The following is a 23,036-nucleotide window of genomic DNA, read 5'->3' as shown; positions in this document are numbered from 1 at the left end:
TTAACGCTCTAAAATGTTGCTTTTTAAATCCCCTCTAGAAGGGTTTTTTGGCACATGTTTAAAAAGATGTATCTATATACATTTGTTTATTATTGTACTCATATTTAAATTAGTGAATTATATGATATAAATGATGACACAATTGAATCACTCTAAGTGTGTTCATGTATATTTTGAGCAAAAATATAAAATTTTAAGAAGAACCACTTAGCCAAAAACCACTTAGCCATTTGGAATTTTTTCCTATAAGAAATTAAACCTGTGTTGCTTTTAAAATCTATCACAGGAGAAATGGAAATGGAACACCTAATATATCTTTTCCATCAAGGTCAGAACATGGATTCTTAACTACAATACCATTCCTCATGAACATTTCCTAAAAATCAAAATTGAGTCATTTGGGAAGCTTTTGACTATGAAAAGAGAATATAGAGAATCTTCTGAAATATGAAGGTCAATCTTATTCTTCATTGATATAATTAAAAGTCTGGCTAATAGTCAAAAGATGAGAAAAACATAAAGGAACAAAGAATTTCAGATAATGTCAGAAAGCTGATATGGAGTAAATAATGAAGAAAAATGAGCAATGTTAACTCAGTTTAGACAAGTGTAATCACATCTGTTGGTGTTGCCCTGCTTAGCCTACATGTTCTATAAACATGAATTTGGTTGAAGTTGTATATTTGGATTCAAGTTTATAAAATATCCAAAAAGTAGGAATTTAATTGATGCCAGTCATTTTTCTACAAAACGTACGATTGCAGAAAGATATAATGGCCTGGAAGCTGCCACATGCTGTGTGGCCTTAATTACATTTCACTCAGTCTGTACCAAGAAAAAAGTGTAAAATACTTTATGCTGAAATGATAGATGGATTTTTCACTTAGTTTTGACTGTGACTATTTTTAAAATAGTGTACCTATTGTTAATAAAGATGTTGGTCCTACACCCTCCATGTGTTGGATCAATAAAAAAAATTCAATTGCAAAATGATCCATCAATGTTTCCAGTAATATTGCTACACCAGTTTCTTTTTAATGGCCCATCAGTTATGCTATCGCCATGAAGCTAATGTGAGGTGACTCATTTAGTAACATATTATTACATCATCTGAACATGATGTAAGGCACATCAGGCATTATTAAATTAGCCTGAGTTTTGCAATATGTCAGTAACGTTTTATGCACATTAATGGCATAGTTAGTGCCCCTTGTGGGATTTTGTTGAAGGCAAGTCATTTCAAGGTAGATTTTGGACAGAGTTCTCTGTAATCTCTATGCTTTTCTGCCCTATTGTCATCATTTTGTGGTTTAGGTTTTGATATTGGTTTGTTTTATATTTTATTGAAGAAGTTTTTCAGTTTTATGAGGAAATACTCTGAGCAGAACAACTGAAATCTCATAGCAAAACATTTTTTTCCAAACCCACAGCTCTATTGCTGGGAACCTAGATCATGTTTTGGAAAGGAGTGATGCTTCTTTCTTAACTCTTGAGCTTATTTGGACAGAAATCAGCTACTGTCATCTATCATGATTTTTCCCAATCACTGTCCAGCCTGCTCTCTGCCAGAGATAAATAACCATAATAAATTAGATGTCCACTATTTTCTGAGCAGTGCAGGAAGCATACTCATTCTTCTTTGAAGAGACAGTTCTAGTGACCACTTCAACCAAAAGGGTCCCCAAGGCTATTTAGTAAACCAGAATTCTGCTATTATTCTTTACCTGTGTTCTTATGCCCTCTCATTGATCCTGTGGTTAAATTCATCAAAGAAAATGTTATTTGAGGGGTTTTGTTTTCATTTAATAAAAATTTAAAATCAGACTTCTAGATCAGAGGTCAAATGAGTTTTTCTTGAACAGAGAAGAATGTGGCCAAAAACAATGTATAAAAATATCAGAAGATCATGAGCTTTCTGTTCTGTTAGATGCTCTCCTCACTTTTATGAAAGGGGGCAGAAAATTAATTCCTTAAATAGAATATGGACCCCTAGCAAACCAAATAAACAGTATAAGGAGAAGCCAGCTACCTTTTTTGAATAACAAATAGAAGGAACTAGTATCTTAGTGGTAGATTGTATATATATTATGGCTGTATAAGAGAAATATACTGGGTGGACTTTAAGTAATTGTATTTCCATTTTAGGCAGAGGTCCTTTACTAACTAACATCCTACTTTCAGTAACTCATTTAGTCTCATTTTCGCTTTGTATCAATTAAGTATAATCATTCTGTCCCCCATCTATCCAGTGACAAAGGAAAGATAAATAAGAGAATGTAGGTAAAAGTACTTTGAACTCATAGGAGTAAATATGTTATATTAAATTTAAGTACAGCTTTTATGATAATGGCCACAGTTTTCCTGGACTGAAATTCCTGGTGAAATTGGTCCCCCTAATGGAGAAATGATAAAGAAATGCTGCTGTTTTCCCCTCAAACTCCATTCAACATAAATTTCCTTATTTCTAGCAGTATCATAGAGATAGTGTGATTTGGACTAGATGATCTCTGATATTCTGATTTTATATATGACAAACCAGTGGGATTTTTTTTGGTGGGTGGGGCAATGAGGGTTAAGTGACTTGCCCAGGGTCACACAGCTAGGAAGTGTTAAGTGTCTGAGGTAAGATTTGAACTCAGGTCCTCCTGAATCCAGGCCCAGTGCTTTATCCACTGCACCACCTAGCTGCCCCCGAAAACACTAAAAAAGAGTCCTACCTCCTTATCTGATTTAATTGAGAGATCATCAGCATGTGTAAATGCAAGTAGTCTACAACATCAAAGATAGAGGTCCGTGCTGAAAAGGAGATTGCTAAGAAATCTTAGTGTCTAATATATTTCATCTCTTTTATAGCACAACTCTTGGGGGGCGGGGCTGTCACCAGTTGTTGCCTCCATTTTCTTAGTTCCCACCAATTTTTCAATCCCTTGCAAGTAATCTGACTTCTATCCTCACCACTCAACTGAAACTTCACTTTAAGGTCACCAGTAAGCTGTAATGCTAAATCCATTGGCCTTTTCTCAATCCTCATCCTTCTCAACCTCTCTGCCACATTTGACAGTCTTGATGACCCCCTCCTAGATATTTCTCCTGTATGAGTTATAATACTACTCTTTAGTGGTTTTCTTCCCTGAATGACTAATCACTTCTCACTTGGAGTATTACAATAGCCTCTTTACTGGTCTTTCCACCTCCAGCCTCTCCTCTCTCTAGTCTGTCCTACACTAATTTGATTGTGTCATTCTCTTGCCCAAGAATCATCTGCTTCCTTTGGCCTGATCAAATGTAACCTGACCTTCTATCACTTCTTTCAGGAATCTCTAATTTGAGATCTGTCCCTTCTTTCTTCCCAAAAAACTCCCTCGCTTATTCCTGCCTCCATGCATTTACTTATGTTCCCTTATTTATTCCTCCTCCATACCTTAAGTTGGGCAGACACTGTGCTAAGTACTGGGGATATAGAGAAAGGCAAAAATATGGATCCTGCTCTCAAGGAGATCCCATTTTAATGGAGGAGATAACATACAAAAAACAATCTGCATGCAAGGTATGTGTAGTGTAAATGGAAAGTAATATCAGAGGGAAGTCACTAGCAGTTTGTGGGGTGAGGGAAGGGTGGTTCCCAGAAAAGGCCTCTTGCAGAAGGTAAGATTTGAGCTGAATCTTGGAAGAAATCAGGAGTTTAAAATGAGGAAGGAGAGTATGTGGAGGACCTTCATTGAAAAGACATAGCCAGGGGCAGCTAGGTGGCACAGTGGATAGAGCACCAGCCCTGGATTCAGGAGTACCTGAGTTCAAATCTGACCTCAGACACTTAACACGTACTAGCTGTGTGACCCTGGGCAAGTCACTTAACCCCAATTGCCTCACCAAAAAAAAAAGACAAGACATAGCTGGGGGGCAGCTAGGTGGCGCAGTGGATAAAGCACCGGCCCTGGATTCAGGAGGACCTAAGTTCAAATCTGGCCTCAGATATTTGACACTCACTAGCTGTGTGACACTGGGCAAGTCACTTAACCCTCATTGCCCCCCCCACACACACACACACACACAAAGAAAAGACATAGTCAGGAGGTGGATTGTCGTGTTCAAGGAACCATAAGAAAGCCAGTGTGAGGCAGCTAGGTAGTGTAGTGGATAGAGCACCGGCCCTGGATTCAGGAGGACCTGAGTTCAAATCCAGCCTCAGACACTTAACACTTACTAGCTGTGTGAACCTGGGCAAGTCACTTAACCCCAATTGCCTCACCAAAAAAAAAAAGAAAGAAAGAAAGCCAGTGTCACTGAATGAGAAACCAACCAAAAGACTATTGTACTTGTAGTCATCTAGGAATGAGGTGATATGGGGATGTAGCAGGGTGGTGGTTAAATGAGTAGAGAGAAGGAGACATATAGAATTGTTGGGATGGTAGAGATAGGGAAACCTGACAAAAGATTTGATATGTGGGATGAGTGTAAATGAGGCATCAAGGATGAGACCAAGGTATCAAGGCTGAGTAACTGGAAAGGTGGTGGTGTACTCAGTAATAATAGGGAAGTTCAGAAAGTGGGAAGGTTTGGGTGAAAGATATAGTCTGGTTTTGAGATATTCGTATTGGTATTTGAGACCAGAGATCAAGTCATTAGAGATGGATAAATAAATCTGACAATCAGCTGCACAGATAATTGAATCCATGAAACTAGATTATATAAATAGGTGAAAGAATATAAATACAGAAAAGAATAGATGCCCAAACATTCTTGAAGGACAACCAGAGGTTAATATGCATGATCTAGATGAAGATCCAGCAAAGGAGCCTAAGGCAAGGTCACTCAAGTAGAACCATGACAGAGCAGCTTAAGGAAAACATAGAAAAGAAAAAAAATATCAAAAAGAGAATCATCAACAATGTCAAAGGCTGTCTAGAGGTCAAGAGGATGACGATTGAGAAAAAAGCCACTAGATTTGACAACTAAGAGATCTTCAGAGAGCACTATTTTGGTTCAATGATGAGCTTGGAAGCAGAGGGTTTAGAATAGAGTGAGAAAAGAGGAAATGAAAGCACCAATTAACAAGTTTAATCAGGAAAGGAAGAGAATATAGGATGATAGCTGGCAAGGATGGCAAGATCAGGTGGGGACTTTTTAAGGATGAGGGAATCATAAACATGTTTTGGCAGCAAGGAAGAGAAGGGCATTAGTTAGGGAATGAAAGCTTGTGAGAAAGTGGGGATGATCAAGGGGACAGTCTGCTAAAGAAGACAGGAGGAGAAGGGATCAAAGGTGCAAGAAGAGCTTGCCTTGGCAAGGAGAAAGGATCCTTCTTCATGTAAAATAGGAGTAAAGGAGGTGATAGCAAGGGAGGACATTTGAACAATATGCGATTAGGAGAGAGGAAGAGAGAGTTCTTGGGGAATAGCCTCACTTTTTCAATGAAGTATGAGGCAAGAGCCTCAGCTGAAGAGAGTAGGGAGAGATTGAAATAATGAGTGACTTCAGCAGGGATGAAAAGGTTTTGAATAGTGCTGTGGGGAAGTGAAGAATGAGTTATTTAAGCAAGTGTAGAAAGATTGCCTTGCTACATATAGGACCCCTTTGAGATTATGTAACAGATTTGTAGTAAACCCAGTAAAAACTCCTAAGTAGTAAGTAAACTCCTTAGTAGACCTAAGAGTTTAAAACTCTTTACAACTTTGCCCCTTCTTTTTCTAGCCTTCTTGCTAATTTGTCCAATTCTTATGTAGTTAATCCATAAAGTCCTACTCTGTCTATCACACACAACACTCCCTGACTTTGCCCATCCCTGAAATGTTTTCAGTTTTTACAAAACTCAACTCAAATGCCACCTTCTGCATGAGACCTTTTTATGGTCCCTCCCCCCCTCCCCCACTGAGGTAACTTACACCTACTCTATATGCGTCTTTTTTTTTTTTTAACAGGGCAAAGGGGGTTAAGTGACTTGCTTAGGGTCACACAGCTAGTAAGTGTCAAGTGTCTGAGGTCAGATTTGAACTCAGGTCCTCCTGAATCCAGGGCCGGTGTTTTATCCACTGTGCCATCTAGCTGCCCCCTATATGCATCTTTTATATACTTTAAAAATACATGTTGCAAATAAATAAAAATAAATTTAAAGGGGCAGCTAGGTGACGCAGTGGATAGAGCACGAGCCCTGGATTCAGGAGGACCTGAGTTCAAATTCGGCCTCAGACACTTGACACTTACTATCTGTGTGACCCTGGGCAAGTCACTTAACCCTCATTGCCCCGCAAAAACAAAAAATAAAAATAAATAAAAAATACATGTTGCCTGGGGTGGCTAAGTGGTGCAGTGGATAGAGCACTGGCCCTGGATTCAGGAGGACCTGAGTTCAAATCTGGCCTCAGACACTTGACACTTACTAGCTGTGTGACCCTAAGCAAGTTACTTAACCCCAATTGCCTCACACACAAAAAAAGATTTAAAAATACATGTTTTCTTCCTCATTAGAATAGCAGGTCCTTGAGGGATGGGATGAATTTTTTTCCCTTTTCTCTTTGTATCCCCAATATATAGCATGGTGTCTAGTATATAATAAATGCTTAGTTGATTGGTCAGCTTGATTGGTTGGTAGATTATTTTGAGGAAGTAAGTTTGGTGAAATATTGGAGTATATGAGGATGAAATACCTTAGGTAAGAGCTAGACTATGAACAATTTCATATTTCTAACATAGTTAAACATTTGTCCTAGGGAGAATAAGAAGCCACTAAAGCTTCTTGAGCAGGGGTAGGTTATGGTCAGACTTGTGATTTTTACACCTTTCTTTACATGAGACTACTATATTCTTAACAGTTATTTCTATTCCTCCCTTATTTTTTTTAGGTAAAGCTAATAGGGTTTGTAGTGTGGCCAAAATATTACCTTTCTCCATAATTTCTGTAGTTAGCTGAAATGATTGCTGCAAGCCTGCTGTACCCCAGAAGGCACTGCCTCCTGGCTTTCTAATGGCAGCTTTTTTCCCAAAAAGAAGATGGGTTGGAGCTAAGCCCCACCATGAAGAGTTACCTTCTTGACTATAATTCCCTGTAGGGGATAGAAAAAAATAAAATAGCCTGACATTCGTGTTACTATTACTGCCACCGACTCACATTTATACAGAACTTCAGCTATTTTTTTTTTAATGAAACATTTTTCTTATTACAATCTTGTGACTTGGATCGTTCCTGGATAAGAGAATTAAAGTTTGGGGTGCTAAGTGATGTGTTCAAAGTATCAGACATGGTCCTAGGTCCACCCATTCTGAACCCATCATTCTTTTTCCTACATGAAATATGCTTAACCCTCTTCATAGGGCAAAATTACATTACTGTCCAGCAGAGCCATTATGCATTCTTTCATGACTTTCGTATTTTAAAAAGTGGGTGGAGAAACCAGTAACATTGTAGACCTAAGAGTTCTCCAGGCCATCATCCTTGACACTTTTTTTCTCCCCCATTCCCCCTTCATACCTTGGGAAATTATCTTAACCTCTCTAAGCCTCTTTCACTTCCCCTCGAAACCAATGATCCTACCGTCTCCTGTTCCTTATATCTTACTCACATCTTAGCTCCTTAACCCTCAACTCCAAGGCAGAAGCATTTTGAGACAGTGTGAGAAATGTGAAGAGAAAACAAAAGCTACTTACAGAAATATTTCTGTTTATTGCTTCTGCTCCACCTTCCCCCAACTCTGTTCATGCCCTCTTTATTTTTAGGGTAGAATTTTAAAGGTTCTTAATATAAAATGATCTTTCCAAATTATTAAAATCAATATTTAATCCAATGTAAAGAAAACCTGAAACAAAACTTCTAAAAAACACAAGCTACGTAAAGTTTGGATCCTGAAAGCAATTATATTCAACTTTTAATTTTATCAGCAAATATTTTAAAATCTATGATGCCAGGATGCACAGGGTGCTTTATGGTCAGTAAAAAGTATTGGTCCTTATACCAGATTCACAGTGGCCCACTGAATTGTTTTCCCTTTAGATGGCACATAGGGGTATCCAGATTTTATGTGACATAAAAACTGTCCCTTTTTGGAGGAAACCATGAGATGAGGTCTCTTCATTTTAATGTAAATAAAAGAAATCAGTTTTACAATCTTCAGTATAGCCGACAAGTAGTTTTAGTTTTTATTATAAAGCTCAAGAGCCTATGTACATAGCTGTTCAAAAAGGTTAAACACACACACAAACACACACACACACACATCTTTGGAAGCTTGACTTTCCTGAAACTAGAGATGACCATTTGAAGATAATTATTGAAGACATCCCTGAGTGTGGTGGGTAGCAGGTGCTAAGAATTAGTTCTACTCTAGTAGGGAGTCATATAGGGAGTAATTCTGTGAAAAATCTGCCTATGTAGCTTTTGAAAAGAAGCAGATGGAGTTAAAAGCGCACGCGCACACACCCACATCACCCTTTGTTTTTAATTTTTTCCCTTACATAAATTTGAATTGCATATACACATACACATAAACATAAACATCTTAAGATGTCAAAATCCCAACCTGAATTTCTGTATATCCTCTGTAGATCTGGTCTGTGTTTGTTTTGTACTGTGTATACAGTATTAAAAAACATGGTGATTGAAGGAGACCTTTTCCAGTTTCTAGAGGTAGTATAAATATACTTTAAAGGATTCATTAGTTAATAGTAGTATATAATATTAAAAGTAGAAAATGTCTGGAAAATACCATTTGTTTCTGAAGCAGGCAGCTTAATAATCAAAAGCCTCTGCCTCATTTAGGAATTATTAAGCTAGTGCTCAGCTGAGTTAGTGGACCAGTCAGCTCCCTTGATCCATAACTCGATTAAAAAAATGTTTTTAATATTAGAACAATTCAGTTTGTATGTTCATAGCAGAGGTCACTGGCTAAGCACAACTCTTTAGTAAGGAGCATTTCTTCCTGGATTATTAAGGTGTTTTGTACCATTCAGATTTGTGTGGGTGTGTATATACATATACATACACACATATATATAATTCACATAGTTTTTCTATCCTATTATCTGTATAAAATACTAAATATGACATTTATAAGGATAAAATTCTACATTTGCACTTTATATATGGATTATAACTATACCTCTTATAGGTGAAACTGCAAAACAAAGCTTGAGAATGTTAACTTTATGAAAGCATTAAATCAAGATCTAAAGTTATTTCATACAATATAGTTTTACTTTTCTTTGAAGATTCTTTACATATAGACCTCTTGTTTTAAGATCTCACAACATTCATGAAAAATTATGTTAATGTTTAAATATGTGATATTTAACATACTAAAAAGTTACCTCTAGGATACAAGTTTCCAAAGAAAAATAAAAACTTTGATAAAATTTTAATGAAATATTTATGTGGAAATATTAATAAAATAGTAGTCATTTGACTTAGAGAGGAGAAGGCAGAGGAGCAATCAGTGTTTATATATATATCTATATATACATATATATAATGATCATGATAATGTCATTGAAATTCTTTACTTAATATAGACTCAAGAAATCTCTAATAACTAAATAAATGACAAAAACAACTTATCTCAAATAATTTTGAAAAAGAGGTGGACATACTTAGACTGCAATTCTTAAGAGTCTTTTTTGAGTTTGACAATATGACTCCTACTAATATATCAATTATGCCAAAATAAAGTAATTTAGAAAAGCTAGTATCTGCCTAATCATTATAAATGAGTGCAATCTCCCATAGTATTTGACCAGAAGTTTAAAAACATTATTGTATCCTTTGCCACAAAGCCTTTGGCTTAGTTATGCCCTCATCAAATATTCATACATGTAATTAATTCATATATATATAATAGACCCAAATATAGTGAGAGCACTAGATTAATGGAGGTCCACATGGAAAATTTTTCTATTTAAAACATGCCACCAACAGAATAATGGCAAGTATGACTTATAAAATGTGACATTTTATCAGGGAGACAATAAGTGCACTATGATTCTGCTTAGCCTTAAATATGTTATCATCTCTCATAAATAGAACTATGTATGGTTTCCAAATTAAAGAGGGAGTAGAATCAAATCATATTATTAATTACTTCTTGTACGTAGATGACATCAAGGTACGTGGCTCCAATGAAGGAAGAAAAACAAACCATTAAATACACATTCTTTAAACAAGTTAAGTCAGGTCAACAAGCATTTTCACTGACTGCCTCCTATGCCTTGAGCTCTCTCCCTTCTCATCTCTCTTTCCTGACTTCAAATCCCAAGCGAAGTCCCACCATTTGCAAGAAGCCTTTCCTAGTCCATAATTTCAGGGCCTTCTCTCTGATGTGAACTCTGATTGATTTTATATATACTAATTTTACCTAGTTGTTTGCAAGTTTCTTTCCCCATTGGACTTTGAGCTCCTTGAAAGTAGGGGTGGTTTCTTACCTTTCTTTGAATTCCCAGTGCTTTGCACGGTGCTTGGCACATACTGGTACTTAGTAAATCTTTGTTAAATTGAAATTCCTTAATCTCCTGAAATCTTTCACCAATGATATCAAAATGTTCTTTTGCTTCCATAGGTTTCTAATTCTTAATATATTCTAAGGAGAAAGAAACTTTTTATCCATATTTCAGGTCACATTGAATCAAAGGATTAGGGCAATATATAGCCATACCTTGGTCTTCTCCAGGCATGACATACCAAGTGTGAAAATATCAAAGAGAAGCCTATGGCTGGATATGTTAAGATACTATCGGCATCCTGAAATCAAAGCTGAATGGGAAGAACACATTTAAAGCATACAACACCCATTCATTGCCAATCTTTTTTTTTTTTTTTTTTGGTGGGGCAGTGAGGATTAAGTGACTTGCCCAAGGTCACACGGCTAGTAAGTGTCAAATGTCTGAGGCCAAATTTGAACTCAAGTCCTCCTGAATCCAGGGCCAGTGCTTTATCCACTGTGCCACCTAGCTGCCCCCAGTGCCAATCTTAATGTACACTTTTAGAACTGCAAAGTAGACCTCAACTGATGTAAAGGTATCTTCACAAAAAACCATTCAATATTAATGAAATAATACAGAGATCATCACCCAAAGGAAGCTATAGAAAGGTTAATATTTCCTCACCATAAAGGAGGAAGAAGAATGATATCCATCTTTAGAGCACAAAACAAATAGGTCTAAACTTACAGGAATGATCTTAGAACAACTAACCATCACTTCAAGCAATTGTTGAAGCTGATAAAGATGGACACCACTGGATTTGTAGGTTTTCACCAAAAATTATTTGTCTCCAAATGGAGCCTGTAAAATGACTTTTTTTTAAAGCCAAGAATGAATTTTTAAAAACCACCAACATTCTATCAGCAGTGTCTACATAAAGTAAGTCAACAACATGTTAACAAAAAGGTATTAGACAAGTGTTTGCATGGATTTGTTTGTGGAAACAGAGAAATTTGTGATGGTAATTAAAACCAAATCATTGCCATTAGGAATTGCAGAACGGTTTTTCAGAACCAAGATTTGGTGACCAGTATAGAGTAGGCAGAGAGTAGAAATTGTACATCTCTGCAAGCTGCAAAAAATATTAGCCCCTCCAAAATACCTAGCAAATGTGTTACCTGGTGGCTAGGATTATAAACAGGCATATTTATGAAATACGGACTTCTGAGAGACCTCAACAAATAAACTGTATTGGAACTGGACCATTATTGTAGACTGAACTTTTGCCTACATTCTCCTGTATGCAATATTTATCCACAAAAAAATTAAGAATAACATTTTAAACAGATATCACCAAACCAAATATCATATTTCCAAGCTACATGGAACAGAATGTTAGCAGAGGACATCCAAATTAAGTGGGAACAGGATGAGATACGCAACATCAATATTGTCCTGTTTTTAGAGTTGTAAAAAGAATGCTTTCATTGAGCCTTCGGGGAATGACATTACATCTTCATATAATTATTGTATCTACCTGGACAATAGACCATAGAGCATTAAATATAAAAAGTCATGTCAGAGTAGTGACTTGTCCTAAGACCATTCCTGTCTGAACCTCATTAAAAAGATAAGAAGAGGGGCAGCTATGTGGTGCAGTGGATAGAGCACCAGCCCTGGAGTCAGGAGGACCTGAATTCAAATTTGACCTCAGACACTTGACACTTACTAACTGTGTGACCCTGGGCAAGTCACTTAATCCCAATTGCCTCAGCAAAAAAAAAATAAAAAAGATAACAAAATGGTAATGATGATGATGATGATTCACATTTATATATCAATAAATTTATTAAGTGCCAGCAATGTGCCAGGTACTGTGCTAAGCGCTAAGTATGTGAATACAAAAAAGACAGTCCCTGCCCTCAAGGAGCTCACCATCTAATGGGGGAAGACAGCATACTTAAAACAGCCTGATAAAGGCCAATGTGTAGGACCTGGAGAAAGTACCTGGCTCAGAAATAAGTTAGAGAAGTCCCAAAGTAAAGCAACTAGGTAAGAAATTCATGTTTCACAAAGAACTTTCTTTGCAACAGTCCTGTGAGGTAGGTAGTACAACTAAGATTATCCAGGTTTTACAGATGAAGAAACCAACGTTCTGAGAAGCTTAGTGACTTTCCCTCAGTCGCACAGCTAGTAAATATCTGGTTGGATTTGAACCAGATCTAAATGCAAATCCAGCATTATTGACACTAGAGCGTACTACCTCTCCAAACATTATAATAAGTCTCCAATTGCACCTAGAATTAAAAAAGAGGAAATAGGTTACAATATGTGAGATCTGAGGTCACTGCTATGTGCTGATTGTTAACCTGACTTATGAAATGCATCATTGAAAGAAAATGTGGAGGCTCTCCAAATAGATAATCTTATGTTTGGAATGCTTTAGATGTAGAGGCATAGCCAATAACTGGGGACAGTATACACCAGAGGCCAGCCCTTGCCAATATGGTTTTGGTGGGGTTTTTTTGTTTTTGTTTTTGCAGGGCAATGAGGGTTAAGTGACTTGCCCAGGGTCACACAGGTAGTAAGTGTCAAGTGACTGAGGCCGGATTTGAACTCAGGTCCTCCTAAATCCAGGGCCAGTGCTTTATTCACCTAGCTGCCCCCACCAATGTGGTTTTAATTCTTAGAAGGTCAAAATTGATGCTTTCAGTATCTCCAGTCAGTTTCCAGGTCATTCCTTCTGGTCTTCTCAATGTAGAGACAATGGAATAACTCATGATTTAAAGGATCCCATAATAATCCTGTGTTTTTGTATCTAAAAAGAACCATATTAGTAATTGGAATTATAAAGGGCACATGTTTCAAAGACTTTGATATTTTCCTCTTATAGATCTTCCATTCTTACATTCCATATCCAAAGACTGACGGTAACTTTTCTTGGCTATTGAAAAAATGAAGTTATTAAAGCTTTTGTCAGTATGATGTAAGGTTATAATTTCAAAAGCACCAATGGAATATCTAAAAAAAAACCACAGAAGGGGGTAGAAAGAAGTACAGAACATGACATAGAAAGAGCCATGGACACTACCACGTTAAATTTAATTTATACTTTAAAAAAACAAGCTGATATATTAAGATTCATAGGTTTCTATACAGTTCTTTCTTCTTTGATTATGGAAATATCCGTGTTTGTTATTGTTTGTTAAGTTCACAAACAATGAAAAAAGGAATGTTTTTAGAGAATAGCTATAGAGAAATCCCCAAAGAATAACATCAATAGAAGACTTATTCAACCCAAGATTCCCATAAAAGAGCAAAAGAGACTTAAGAAAAAATTCTCAATTTTATTCAAAAAATAAGTTTCCGCTTTTAGTGTTTTCATATTCCTCTAATCAAGAAATTTTAATGTTTGGACTATTTCAGTATCTAAAGACCATTCTTAAAACTTTAATCTAAAATTTTCATTTTGAAATATTTCAAAATATCTGAAAAGATTTCCCTTCCTACATATCAAATCCCAGAGAAGACAGGTCATTTAAATTTAGTAAGTTAAGAAAAGATAGTTTTTTCTGTTGTTGTGCTTATCCAAACCCTACTTAACCCTGTTAGTGCAAGAGTGACTTTTCCCACTGATTTCACAGGAATTGTTTTATTAGACCTTTACTTCAGAGACATATATTAAAAATTGCTATGTGGTAATATTGTCCTGCCCAATATGTAACATCTTTTTACTTTTCATTTTGTTATTAATAAAATTAATTCCTCCCTCCTCAGAGACTTCTGTCCAAGAGAAAACACATTCCCCTTTCATTTTTTGTCAGAGAGAAAACTTTATCAGAAGATCTTTTTCAAAGTAGAAACTTCAAATAATATCTTTTTAATATTGAAAAACATTCCTTCCCTCATTTCTCTCTCATTGAGACAAAGGCACAAAATAATATACCAGTGGTTTTCTTGTGGACAGAACCCCATTCAATTTTTCATTAATTTTACCTATTGCAATGTACAAAGACTTCCTTTTCATGGCAAAACCCTGCTTGAGATACAGCAAATTGTAAAACTTAAGGCCCCATCCTGGAGATGCTTAAGATCTAATTGTCTAAGACATGGAAAGTTAACTAACAATACATACAAAACAGCATATAATAAGTGCCAAGTAAAGGATATACTTTTTATCCAATATAGAGTACATGAGAATGATGAAAATACCCAGGAAGTTGGGGAGAGTGTGTCATATTTCTTTTCTTTTCAAAAAGCCTATTTATAGATAATAGCTAGCATTTTTATAACGCTTTAAGGTATGCATAACACTTGACTTATCTTTACTCTATTCTCTATTTGATGCTTCCGATACCAAAGCTTTTTACCATGATATCTTTTAACTAATTTTTCTTCTTCATCTTCAATGAAGGTTGGTGTTTTCACTTTATCTGATTCAGGATTTACATCTGTTTTAAGCTTAAGTAAAGATAAGGAGAGGTATGACAAGATTTCAGAATTTCCATGTGCTAATGATAATTAGGGAAGGTAGGGAAACTAAATATGTGCTATTTTGTTTATGATGTGGTAGCACTTAGGTAGCTAGTACCCTAGGTAGCTTCCCCCCACACCCCCTTTTCTTTTAATTCCAGTGAGTAAGATTAGGCTGATTGCAGTGGCAGGATGCAATTGATGGATGACTGCCATTATCTTCTCAAACCTGCATGACTCTTTTGGTATAGATGATGATAATTAAATTTTCAAGAGACTATGTAGAGATTATAAGATTTGAGACATTTTAAAGAAAATGCACAACATTTGGTTAGTGGTGGTTGGTGTGTTTTGATTGACCCACAAAAAGAATAGTAGCATCTCAGGTTCTCTTTTATTTTGTTTTGAGATCATTCCTTCCACCAGCCCCCTAAAATAATATATTGTCCAATGTGTTGGTAATGACTTGAAACTGTACAGGTTAGCACAAAGCATTTAATGAAACCTTGTCTGAGACAAAACACTAGAGAGGATCATAATTAATGTCTCATTTTCTGCCAGTTGCTATTGATTACTCATTCAAGATCCCTTTGTTCTCAGAATGATAACAACTGTAGTTCACATCACTATCTAATGAGATTCTCAGGATAAAATTCTTTAACAACATGCTGATAATTGCTAACATATCCCTAGAATTTCAATTTAAAATACATTTACATCATAATACAATTATTTTACAAATGTCAGTGTTTTCCAAATTCAATGTTTATTGCAGTATGCTTTTTAATCATTTGTGGAATATTAACGGAAAACTAATAAATAGTTAAAGTTCAACATTTTCTATATTAGATGTTTATCTTGGTTGTCTAGAAAAGCTTGCCAAGGACTTCAGGTAATATGCTCCTCCTTTATATCTAATTCTTCCATCAAAATCACTGAGATTCATTTGAGGTTTTAATGGTTTTTTAATGTTATCTTACTGTAATTCTTTAAACCAAAAGAAAAGGATGTGTGTACTGTTACTTAAAAATAAGCACTTTTTCTTATCCTCTGGCGAAAGTTTTTAAAAGAAAATTATATAGTAGGGTATAAAGAATTTCAGAGAAAAAAAATCTTCCAATGGTTGAAATAGTTTTTTTTATTGGAATTATATTTCATTCCCTTTTACCATTTAGATTCAGACTGATATCCCTAAGAAAGACTAGGCCAGGAACAGCTGCTTGCCATTATTATTTCAAAGTGAATACCATTCAGATGGATGTGGAAATAATGGAATTCTATAGAATGTTTATAAAACCAAGGGCTCCCCCTGGAGATATATTTACACACAAATATAGATATAGATGTACTTGTACATATACATATATGCCCATATATTATATACATGTATTATATTCTGATATTTTGATTTATGAGATATGTTGACTTTTGTAACTTGAAGGGGTCTTCCATCTCATTTTTTATAGAAAACAAATTATGTTTAATATTACTTAAAGATAGCTACATCAGAATAGTATTTTTAAAATCTGGCAATATGTTAATAAGGCTTTTAGTTAATTTATAGAAGTGAGTAGAAATTAAGTAAGACTTTACTCATTACAATAAAAGTTGATCCCAAGAAGCAGTCAGTTTCCTTGGGTTTTAGATGTTTTTGTAGACTATAGGAGGGTGACAGTTTCTTGGAAGTTGGCTCATATCCTCAGCTTATTTCTACATGCATACTATTTCTACATGTCATTTATTTCGTGGAGCAATGCATTTATTTACTTATTTATTTATCAACCAAGCAAAACATTGTAACAAATATTCATGGTCAAGCAAACTAAATTCCCACCTTGGACTTGTCCAGGAAAATGTCTCAGTCTATACCCTGAATCCATCACTTCTGTATCCGGAGGTGGGTAGCATATTTCTTCATGCATACTCTGGAATGCAATTTGTCATCGTATTGTTCAAAATTCATAAGTCTTTTAAAGTTTGTTTTTGCAATATTGTTATTATATCAGTTGTTCTTTAGGTTCTGCTCACCTTTCACTACATTGGTTTTTACAAGTCTTCCCAGATTTCTCTAACATCATTCCCTTTATCATTTCTTACCACACAGTAGTATTCTATCATATTAATATACCATAATTTGTTCAGTCGTTCCTTCATTGATAGGCAGCCCTTCCCCTATTTTCCAATTCTTTGTCACCACAAAAAGATCATCACCTTATTTATTGGTTGGCATGAAAAGAGGACCTTTCCTTGTTAGTCATGTTACCTTCCCTCCTTTGGGGATACCTTTAAAACTGCCTACCTGTACTATCAATAAGAGGTAGCAGTGATAAATGACACAATATAAACTGATTGCTACTTTTGGCCACCCCCACTGCCATTTCATTTCTACTAATGTCAGTGCTTATGGACCAAACATTCCATTCATTATTATGGTGGTGCAGTACACAGCACATGTGATAGAGCCGAGTTTTTATTTTTCCTCTTTGGGGTTTGTGGACCCTTAGAAAATTCTTTTTAAAGTCTTGGATGCTTGTTTGCAAACTGAGAATTTGTTCTATATAATTCAAAGTGAAGAATATTTATTCAAGACTCCTGTTCACTCTGTTATAACCTTTAATCCATGAAGTATTAGCTAGTGTTTCAGGAGGATAACTCATCATGATTATTCCTTAGTAATTAAATACAAGTTTAGCAGATGAGGTTCTAACTTGACTAAAGATACACACATTCTGTTTAAGAATATGTTAAGAACTAAGTGATGTATCATTCAGAGAACTAATACCTTAGAAGAGACCTAAGGCAGCCATAGCCTAAAGAGAACATGCCACTGATAATTTAAAACTGCTTTGCTAGTCATTTTTTCTCCTCGGGGATATTTGTATATTCCTTTTTGCATGAGATACCTCCAGGACAGGATCAGTCCTAATCAATATTGCTTCTCATTTGGTTCAGACAGGCAGAAAAATCAATAAGATGAGCTGACATCTATTTTTTTATCAGATGAAAATATATAATAGCTTAATTTGTATGCTACAATATATAGAGAGAAAGTGGTGGCTAAAAGCTTCAAGACTAGAATGAAAGAATACACCACTGTATGAATGTTTAGAATATTCATTGGTAGTATTAATAGGCAGTACAGTATAAGGTCTTAGTTATTGCAACAGATATTATTCTCTGGTTATTTCTTATATATAGTGTATGTATATGTATTCACACAATTTGTGTGTATATAGATATATACACACACACAAACACACACATATATATATATACACATATACATATACATATATATATATATGCCACATATAATTTGTCTTATCTTTTATTAAGTCTGTGTTGCAGACACTAAGTACTAGGAATACAAAGAAAGACAAAAACCAAACCAGGCCCTGCTCTCAAAGAGCTCACAATTGACTTGGGGAAACAACATGGAAATAGCTATATAGAAACAAGATATATAGAGGATAAATTGGGAGTAGGCTCAGGGGGTGGCAGTAATACAGATGAAACTCTTTCTTTATAAGAATAGAAAATACAGCTTTGTTAGTGCCATATTCCAACACTATATGAAATAAAAAATTTTAGATGGTCTCTGTCCAACCATAAGGTTTTAGATCCAGGTTGAATAGTTTCACAGGGGAGTAGTAGTAAGATTGGAAAAGCTAGTTAGAAAAGTTGAGTTGAACTAGAATCTCTGAATTTTCACTGCTATAGGATTAGGGTTTTAAAAACATATCTCCCTTTTGGGATGCTTATTGGTTAGAATTAGCCGCATTAAAATTATCAAGAAGCAAATGCCTTTCATAAAAGTCTGCTGTATACAAATGCAGAAAGTATTTGCATGTACAGCTAGTACTCAAATTACAAAAGGGATGTGTTCCCAAAGTTCATTGGTATGTCACTTGCTCAGACCTTGGAATGCATTTTCCCATAGAAACAAAGCTATAAATAGCAGATAGGTTTCCAGGCTAGACCACAATAGTCTATTCAACCTATAATGTAGTCATATTGGTTTCAGTTGCTCTGAAATAAGTTCATCTGCTTTTAACCAGTCTGAACTGGTCAGAACTGGACATCTCCATGTATTGAACCAGTTTGGACTAGTCTGAACCAGCTTGATGGATCTGAATTTGTTTGAACAGGTCTGAATTAGTTTAAATTAGTCTGAACCTCTGAAGTATTCATATCTCCTGAAATAAAAGTTTTTTTAAAACCCACATGATGATATCATGGGGAACAACCCTATTTCATGGAAAGTATAATCAACTGACACATTTATTAAACTCCTCAATGTGATAGGTGCAGTGCTTTATGCTGGGGATAACAAAGACTAGACTAAAATTGTGTCTCCCCCTCAAGTACTTTATGTTCCATCAGAAGAAACAATAAGTATATAAAGAAAAATACAAAAAAAGCACAAGATAGTCTTGGGAGGGGGCAGCAGGGTAGCACAGTGAATAGAACAACCTGGCCTGGAGTCAGAAAGACAGGTATAGAAACAGTCACGGATATGGAGTGTCATGGATGTAGACCAGCATGGGGGATGAATAAGACAAGAGGTGAGGCAAGAAGAGCCATTGTTGCATTAGAATAGGTTGATCAGAGGGCAGCTAGGTGGTGCAGTGCATAGAGCACCGGCCCTGGAGTCAGGAGGACCTGAGTTCAAATCCGGCCTCAGACACTTTACACTTACTAGCTGTGTGACCCTGGGCAAGTCACTTAACCCCAATTGCCTCGCCAAAAAAAAAGAGAAAGAGAATAGGTTGATCTGTTGTGTGTGTGTGTGTGTGTGAAATTTGTGTCTTATTTATATTGATTGTTTTTCTACCTGCTTCACATTCCCCTGATTTATGATTTTTTTCAAGGTCAAAAGACTACATCTTATTTGTTTAGTAAATCATCTTCGAATTCTTACATCCCTACTACAGTGTTGTCCATCTACTATTTTAGAAATGTAAAACTATCTGTATTAACAATAATGTCTCATAGCATTGTCTTTTAGTTGCCACTTTATATTGTTAATAGATGCAACCCTCATTTCTTTTTTTTTTGGCGGGACAATGGGGGTTAAGTGACTTGCCCAGGGTCACACAGCTAGTAATTGTCAAGTGTCTGAGGCCGGATTTGAACTCAGGTACTCTTGAATCCAGGGCCGGTGCTTATCCACTGTGCCACCTAGCCGCCCCCCTCATTTCTTTTTTTAAAGGAAGGTATTCTTTTACAAAAATCATCCCATTAAGTTCTGAAAAAAACAGAAGTTTTAAATATGGACCTTTTAGAAAAAATCTAATATCTCTTATTTAGATCACACCTTTTTTTGTTGATTGAAGAGGCCTTCTCTTTATGACCCCCATTTGGGTGTTTCTGGCAAAGATACTAGAATATTTTGCCATTTCCTTCTCCAGCTCATTTTATAGATGTGGAACCTTAACTTGAATTAGGAACACCACTTACTGTGTGATTCTGGGCAAGTCACTTAAGCTTTGTCTCAGTTTCCTCATTTGTAAATGGGAACAATAATAGCAGCTACCTCCCAAAGTTTGCATGAGAATCTAATGAGATAATATTTGTAAAGCACTTTAGCATAGTGACTGATTCATAGTAGGTGCTATTTCAATGCTAGTTAGCATAATTATTATTAACAATTTCATCAATGTCAGGAAAGATAGCTGCTTATAAGATGTGAATGGGACAGAAGAGTATAGATGGGTTTTTCAGACAATTAATGGCAGGTTATCTCCTGAAATTCTCTGACATGAATTCAACACTCTTTCCTTTGGAGACCTCTTTTATCTGTTCTCATCATCTGACCCCCAAACCAGGAGTGAAAAGTAGGAGTGGTTTTGCTACCCACTACAACTCTGGCACTATTGGTCATCTCTCCACCAGGGCTGCTTGAATATATGAATAAATACTGTCCTTTATGTATGAAGACAATGATTTTTTTCAGCATCAGGAGGGTTATTTCTGAACTTGTTTTTGATTACTGGCAATAAATTACGCACTGAGCCAGCCTTAGCCTTTTGGTTTTATGACATACTTTTGCAATCATAGAGCTAGAAGGTCCTTTAAAGGCCATCTAGTCCACCATTTTTTGTTTTGCAGGTGAGGAAACTGAGCCCCAGTGAATTTTATTTGCCTCGAGTCTCATAGGTAGTAAACGTAAGAGGTAAGATTTGAGCCCAGGTCTTGTGTCTCTAAAGCCAAGTCTTCTTTCCACTATACCAATATGACTAACCCATGCTAGAGTTCTATGGATATGAAATAGAACAAAGCTGAACTATTCCAGGTAGGAAATACAGTCAGGACGTTTATCACACTAACCCCATCTTTTAAACCAGAGATTTACAGCAAAGATTTACTATACTCCATGAGCTAAGAATGGTTTATACTTTTAAATAAAGTTTTGTTGTGTTATAAAATATATAAAAATCACTTTAGCTCAAGGGCAATCCAGAAACAGCAGCAGGCTGGATTTGGCCTTCAGGCTGTAGTTTGCCCAACCCCGCTCCAAAACACATGAACTAACCTTATTTAGTATGTACCAGGTAAGGTAAGTGCTCCATACTCAAGTACGGAGGTTTACAACCATTAAGTAGAGTGATACCATTGCATATGTTTGGGAAATATCACAAAGACTTGACTCTTGGAATTAATGTTTGTCACATGTGATGCATTTTCACATAAGTGTAATTGATCATACAGACATTGAGATTATGAGAGTTCAACTCTATAACTTGGTCAGAGAAAAAAATAACAATTTATATAGTGTGTGCAGAACTACTCTGCTAAATAAGCATATGATAGAAGATAGGAGTCTACTTTTCCCACAGTTGGCCTCCGTTCTTGTATGTTTCTCATAATAGGAACATCTTGTAGCACTAAGTGTGATTCTAGAATCTTGTATTCCTATCTATATCAGTCTTTTGAGAGGGATAGCCTGGACTTGTCCTTCCTAACATTCCTATTCAGCTTAAAGTTTCCCACTTTAATTTTGCTTATGTCCCTTCTTTGACTCATGGTGAAACAGAAGAAATAGTTTTTGGGGTGGTCATCCTTTCATATAATGACTTATCATAAAGCTCCTTCCAGAGTATTTTTCCTTAATCATCATTCTTCCTGCTCACTAAGTCTTTTGACTGTTTTGGTTTGATTTTCTTTTACTTGAGTAGACGTATTAGTGGTATTTAACTACTTTGCATTTATTCTTTTTATTTATTCTGTATATACTTTTTATAAACACTTATTATTTCCCATTATGGTGAAAACTTCTTGCGAAGTTTAGTACTTTAAGTTTTGCAAAATGTGTTACAAATATTATCTCATTTTATCCTTACAGCAACCTTTGGAAATAGGAGCTACCGTTATTCCCATCTTATAATGAGGAATTAAGGCCAACAGAGATTAAGTGGACTTGCCCAAGGTTACACAGCTAGTAAGAGTCTGAAGCAAAGAACTTGGGTCTTCCTAGCATTAAGGCCAGTGATAAAGGACAAAATATAGTGTCCCTAGTGTCTCCCACATAGTGGGACACTTAAATGCTTGTTAGTTGATTGATCACTCTCTCCTGATTGATTCTTTTGCTGAATATATGAACTGAAAAATAAAATTTACCTTGAATTGTTTCCATGGCAATAACATGACCTCAGATTCATCTGCTCTTTGGAGCAGAGTGCCTTTTAAAGAAACTGGCTCCTTTCCCTTTATTTTTATCTCTAGAGCTTAGCACAGTGCCAGGCACATACATAGTAGGTGGTAATAGCTGCTTAGTGACTGACTGACTTTCCAGCTAAGACTGTTTGAAGGTAATGTATTGTGCTATGTTACATGAACTATTAAGGGATTTCTAGGGGTTCATTTTGGCTATACAATCTTGCCTTTTCAAGATAACTTGGAATCTAACTCCCTGTAAATGCAGCTCCATTGTATTGATATATTTTCTCTGCACTGACATCTGCTCAGAGCTAGAAGGACCTTGGGCATCATCTAATCTAAAGTTCTCATTTTAGAAATGAGAATACAAAGACTTTAATTTTTTGACTTGCTCAAGGTCATAAAGGATAATTAGCACTTCTCTGTAAAGGGCAATGGTTTTAGTTAGCCCCTACTTCACTTCTGCTCTTTAAAACTTACTTAGTTTCTGAAATGTCTTTGGT

At 35.9% G+C, this 23,036-nt stretch overlaps 1 protein-coding gene across 1 annotated transcript in view; it reads left to right on the top strand.

The window, feature by feature from the left end:
* TCF12 (transcription factor 12) overlaps positions 1-23,036 on the top strand; it is a 420,600-nt gene that overhangs the window by 298,981 nt on the left and 98,583 nt on the right.

The sequence above is a fragment of the Dromiciops gliroides genome, chromosome 2, assembly GCF_019393635.1.
Source record: "Dromiciops gliroides isolate mDroGli1 chromosome 2, mDroGli1.pri, whole genome shotgun sequence".
Lineage (NCBI taxonomy): Eukaryota > Metazoa > Chordata > Mammalia > Microbiotheria > Microbiotheriidae > Dromiciops > Dromiciops gliroides.
This window is presented reverse-complemented; position numbering and strand designations above follow the sequence as displayed.